General features: G+C 31.0%; 1 long non-coding RNA gene across 1 annotated transcript; it reads left to right on the top strand.

Moving 5' to 3' along the window:
- Positions 1-2,161: 2,161 nt before the first annotated feature.
- Positions 2,162-5,872, top strand: LOC134528452 (uncharacterized). Its single transcript, XR_010074396.1, has 2 exons — positions 2,162-2,678; positions 2,824-5,872. It is a non-coding gene; the product is annotated as an uncharacterized LOC134528452 (long non-coding RNA).
- The last annotated feature ends 534 nt before the right edge of the window (positions 5,873-6,406 follow it).

Here is a 6,406-nt window from a genome sequence, read left to right as displayed (position 1 = left end):
ACAGTGAGTCTCCAGAAATTCAATGTTTTTAAGTAGTAACTTAGTACCTAAACATAAATTTTTATTACAAGAATTTTTGGTAGATGACAAAAAAAATATTTTACCGCATAAAAACCTTCGCATAGCACAATACACATGCTTTTGTTTAAATAAAAAATATAAAAAAACATGTCTAGCTTAGTCAAAATTGGACAGATGGAATTATAAACAAGTGCAAGAATTTTTGGTAGATGACAAAAATATTTTACTGCATAAAATCTGTGCATAGCACAATACACATTATGTCTTTGAATTATTAAAAAAACAAAACATCCATGTCTAGCTTAAAGATACAGAAGATTGGAGATAAAGATACTGATGAAACTATAAACAGGTAAATATAATACGTACCTACATGGGTGACCCTTGAATGGAGGAAATTAATTGTACTATTTCCATGTGTGTATATGTTTTTTATGTAATGGTTAAAAACGATTACATCAAAAATCCAGGATTGAGAATATTAGCAGATACTGCAAGAATTACATTGGTACATCACTGTTTAAAATTGAAAGTCTAAACAACTGGCAGAACTGTGCTCGTGGGTAAGGCTAGATATTTCATTTAAAAGTAAATTGGAGGCGGGGGAAAAAAATTGTCTAATTAAATTTTTAGAATCCTAAAATTCTTTACAAGTACTCCAGATGTAAGGAATAAATATTTATAGTCTTAATTCTTAATTGAAGATGAAAATTATTTAAATTGTTGTACATCAAATCTTTTACAATCGTTATCATTATAAATACTGTCAATTTTACGAGTAAAAAGGGATAAAACACTTTTTCATAATAATTTTTAGACATTAAACACCCGGTAAAAATTCTTGAAAGCATGCAAGGACTTGCATTACACCTTTGTTGTCAATTCCCTGCCATCTAGTGTTACTGCTCAGATCTCACAGTTGTCCTGTGCACAACAAGACATCCGAGCACCAGCTCAGAGACGACACCGCGCAAGAAGCACCAGCGAGCATCACACTATCATCCCGCCTCACCAACACAGATTCACCTCCACTAGGAAAGCCTAAAGAGGGAGTCCTGTGTTTGCAATATTTTATTCCTTGTATTATTCTCTGCTTAAACTATATATAAAATACCTATAAGGATGTTATTTTTGCTGTAATACTTGGCGAAAACAAATTTTTATTTAATGACATTTATTGTACAGAGTATTACATTTTATGAACTTAAGCTGCATTATAACAATGTCCGTATGTAAAATGTGAATTTTTAAGTGTCGAGCCGGTTTCTCAATGATCCGTCGCATCTGTCCATCAATCAGATGGCCTTGAAAATTTTTAAGTCCCATAAAATGCTGTTTTAATGCACTATTTCTAACATCAAATCAGATGAAGTTCAATTACTAGCTTTAAAAATGTGAATAAAAAAAATTAAGAATAAAATTAACAGTATTCTAAGGTAAAGTGTGAACTGTTATCGCTCGAGGTGTTCAGCTCTGGGGACTATGAGGAGGGCAGCGATTACCCCCGCGACCTCCCACAGGACGACCACTCGGAGACGAAGGCGGGCCAAGCTGGCCAGCTGCCGGACAGTTTTGAATATTCCTATTTTAGTGGTAGGGAAGCCTTCTTTTCACAGACGAGAGAGCCAAACGCCCGATCGTGCATCTTCAGTTTTTTTTTTGTTCATTGTAAAAGGTTAGGTTAGCTACATTGTAAATACTTTAAAACATTGTGGACGGTTGGTTTAGTAAGGATAGCTACATTAAAGATACTGTGAAATCATGTAAACTGTTTCCTAGCCCTGGATAGCTACATACGTATTAAAAAGTTATTTGCTAAGCAACCATAAAATGATTTTACAGTTCTTTTTAATGTAGCTATACTTACCTAATATAACCAACAATCCACAATTTTTTAAAGTATTTATAATGTAGCTAACCTATCCGAATCGACCGCAAAATTTAATGCCACACCGGTTTATACAATGACAGGGTGGCGACCAACCGGGAAAACCGGGAAAACCGGGAAAAGTCAGGGAATTTTGCCAGCAGGGAAAAGTCATGGAAAAGTCAGGAAATTTTTAAAATAGTCAGGGAAAAAATTAAATCTTGTCTAAAGTTCCTGCTGCAGCATTTTACAGCTTAATATTATTTATAATCTTTGTTAATTTGTTAATTGTATGTAGCGAATTATTAACTGAAATTCTGAATACTATATTTTATACGAAGTTTGACATTTTAATGAAGCCATTTTTGATGCCGCGGGTCCATGAAAAACTCTGCTGTGTCTGCGTTGCTGATAACAGCTGGCTGGCGTGCGCGCGCATGCATTGTATTGCCACCATAGTCATGGTACGTGTACCAAATTGTTCTATGCTTACTAGTTTTATAGCTCATAGTACACCGAGATGACCGAAATAGTTTTATTTTTGTTTCTCGTATTATTGGCAACTGTGGTACAAGGGACAGCCTAAGTTTCACCCCCATAGATCGACATGCCCTTCGGGCTGGTTCGTACATGTTCGGTTTTTATTTTCTTTTTCTTTTTTTTATCTGTACGTTCAAAACAAACATTGCAATATTGATCAAAAAATTGTTGACTAATGTTATTTTATATTTTTTTAAGAGTAAAACACATGTACACAAATATTTCCTTTTACTAATTATGAGATTTTCAGGTAAGTTATTGAGCTATTTCTGTTTGATTTGTTAGGAGATTAGTTTTGTCCGTTTACAAGTTAACATTGCTTGTGTTATTCTTGGCAAGTAATCATTTCTTATATAAATTTTTGTACACTATAGGCTTATCTTTTTAAATTTTAGGTAGCGTGTGGAGATTTCATCTTATGTTCATGAGCGCACAACGTATAAAATATAAAATCATAAGAAATGTTTTCTGGTGGTGTGTAGCAGTTAACCGCATTTAAGTAAAAATATTTTAAAATGATTGTTACCAGAGCTGAATTACATTGAGGTGAGTGCACTTAATATAATTTGGGGTATTGCAGGAAAAATTATAAATTCCTAAAGTGTTTTTTACTTCCTGACATGTTTAAAATTATTATTCTCTATGAGGGTTGTTTGATACTGCAAGTAGTTTATCATGTTTAACATGTGGATAGGTTAGGATTATTTATTACAAATCTGTAATATTGAGATACTGCCCTTGGGTTAGCTGGATTAAAAATACAGTGAAATTTGTTAGGTTAGTAACATTATACGTACAGTGATTCTAAGTACAGTGGAATTTACATTTGGTTAGCTTGGGATAGCACCAATTAAAAATTCTGTAAAATCAATTGAACGGTTGGATGTTACTAACCTAATCTAACCAACCAATATACATTTTACAGTGATTTTTTAGGTTATTATCTCACGTTGCTGCTTTTTGTATGCAAAATAAACTTTGGACACTTTTTTTTTAACTTTAAATATGTACCTGTATTTACTCTGAAAAAAGTTTTTTCTAAATTCAGACTGGTTTTTGAGAAATCACTGTTTATAGGTTACATTACATTACCTGTGCAGTAAAGGGCCTGTCACCATGTTGTTCTTTAATTGAGTTGCAGATCTTGTTGTTTTTCATACACAAATTGTCTATTTTTTATTTGGATATTGCAATGCAGTAACATAAATTAACACATTAAAAAAGTTATGTGACTCCTTATTGTGCATTCCAAACCCAAAGCATCAGTCCTTGAGAGCGATATTTTTTAGCAGTTTATAGGTGCAAAATTCTGATTTTTTACGTGAGACAACACATAACCTGACATATAAAATAAATTTTCATTTTGTAACAAATGATTCCTTTTATACGTCAGGTTACGTGCTATTGCAGGTAACTAATCTGCGCTTTGCGCCTCCATACTGCTATAAAAAATCCCTGTCAAGGGTTGGCGTTTTGGTTTGGATACACATTAGAGACTCGTAACTTTTTTTAAAACTATTATTTACGTTTCATTAGGTTATAATATTCAAATAAAAAATATATACATTCTTATATATATGGAAAACCACAGGATCTGCTATGCAATTAGAGGGGAAAATGGTAACAGCTGCTTCACTGCATAAGCTATCTAGCGTGACCTGCAAAATGTGATTTCTTGAAAACCAGTAGGAATTAAGAAAAGCTGTTTACAGTTTTAATAGATGAAGGTTTTTAGTAATTTAGCTAACCAACCATTCACATGATTTTACAAATTTTGTATTGATTATACTTACCTACTTTAACATTAAACTACTGTTAAACAATTTATTTCAATTTTTTAAAAATATATTTGGGAATTAGCGCAGTATAATCGAAGACGTTTACTGTATTGATGATTGATTTACTTTATTGATGCACAATGAAGTTGTATAATTGTTGGATTGGTTAAGCAAATTCAAGCATCAAGGGTACTGATCAATGGTTTTTAACATTATATTTTCTTAATGAATCCATTGGTAAAACGTTAAAACACTGGAATGGCTAAATTTCCATCGACTGCTTATGTTTTTTTCCGCATGCTCACTTGAAAACAATTACAGGGTTATACTGTAGTTCACAGTTGCAATACTTGGTTAGGTTAGTTACATAAGTGCTGTTAAATCATGAAAATGGTTAGGGAAAGGTAACTTCTTCATAACTACTGTAAAATGGTGTAAGCAATTATTCTTTAGGTAAGTTTACCTAGACTTTAAAAATAATTTATTTGGCGAAGTACATAGTACTAAGAATTACTATTTATCAAATTTGGTTTGTGTGGAAAAGTTGTTACTCTAGGAAATTTCTGAATCCATCTTTGTAGGAATATAAACTAATATTATTAGAAACAAAAAAAGAACAATGTGTGGTATATTTTAATTTTCTAACACGCTCTGAACTCTGCAGTTATGCGATTACCGATAATATTGTAAATCATTGCAATATACATCCGACACATTTTGTAGTGATTTCACTACTGTACTATGAAGTAATGCCATCGACTGCTGCAAAATAACATGCTGACATCTATTCTTGTGTAGGCATTTTGTTGATACGACTAAAATATGAACATATAGGATATATATAGAATCTTACAAATTTTGGTAACCTACCTACTAATACTCTCCCCGAAGACTTTGGTTAGATACTTAAAAAAAAAAAAAAAAAATTAACTGCTTATGTGACATGCATTACGTGAAATTAATTCAACTTGTAAACATTTTGCTTGAGTCAAAGCCTAGATTTGCTTAAGCTAATAACAAGCAATTACATCACTTGAGGCCCTGAGAATCAAACTTCTAAAATTGTGTAGTTACTTGGATTGTTAAATACCTAGTTTTTCTGCAATAATGGGCACAAGAGCAATAGAATTATGTTTTTCATATAATTTTTTTTCACATAAATGAGTTTTTGTCAAAAAGTATTTGGAAAAAATATATATTTGAAAGGACAAAGAAAAATGTTAATTGTAGTACATAAATGAGAATTTACCAAAATATTTAATGTATCAAATTTCTAACTAAAATGGTTTTGAAATTAATTTATCATTCTGGTATGCATAACTTTTTTCTTTGATACATTTATTTATCAGTTTCATTTCTCTTTAGTACAATATAAATCATTTAACTTTGATTTCTTTTTTGTTTCAGGCTTGTGGAGAACAGCTTTTTTTTAATCTACTCTTTGGCTGGCGAATGTAAATAAGCAATGATTTCGTGAATGCAGCGAGAGAGTTTATTTAATGTATTTTAAAATCACTGATAATATTTATTGATGTATTTTAAAATCACTGATAATATTTATTGATGTATTTTAAAATCACTGATAATATTTGTTTTGTGGCTGGAAGATGGTAACCATGGTGACTTGTGAATTTTTATGAAGATTAATAAAAAGCAGTAAAAATTATTAATGGTTGTCAGAAGGAATTTTTTTTTCAATAATCAATCAAACATCTACACTCTACAGTAACAATTTTCCTTAACTCAAATAATATTTCAATACATATCTTATAAAGTATTCATATATGTACAATACAGACCAATTTTGAGCTAGTCTGATATCAGTATATTAGTTATTATGAACATATACTATCAGAACTACCATTTGCATATAGTGCACATACATACATAACACTAGCCAACAACCATTAAAAAAAAAACACTACTATATACACTTACATAAAAAACAAACAAATCATAGACAAGTACAGATTACGTATTCACTATTATATTCTAGAGCCAATTCCAATAAGTGTATTATCAATAAAAGAAAATAATTTTTTTTAAATAACAATATTTCAATATGAAGGAAAATCTGTATTCTGAAGTTCTTGTATATGTTTGGTATCAATCAATGTAAATTAATCAATCTTTGATAAAAAAAAATCCGAAAATGATTAATAAATTAAAAAAATTATTGCCTACCAGCTCTGGGTTTTGC

Source organism: Bacillus rossius, chromosome 1 (genome assembly GCF_032445375.1).
Source record: "Bacillus rossius redtenbacheri isolate Brsri chromosome 1, Brsri_v3, whole genome shotgun sequence".
NCBI classification, from domain to species: domain Eukaryota; kingdom Metazoa; phylum Arthropoda; class Insecta; order Phasmatodea; family Bacillidae; genus Bacillus; species Bacillus rossius.
Note: the sequence above shows the minus strand (reverse complement) of the source record. Positions and strands in the feature narration are given on the sequence as shown.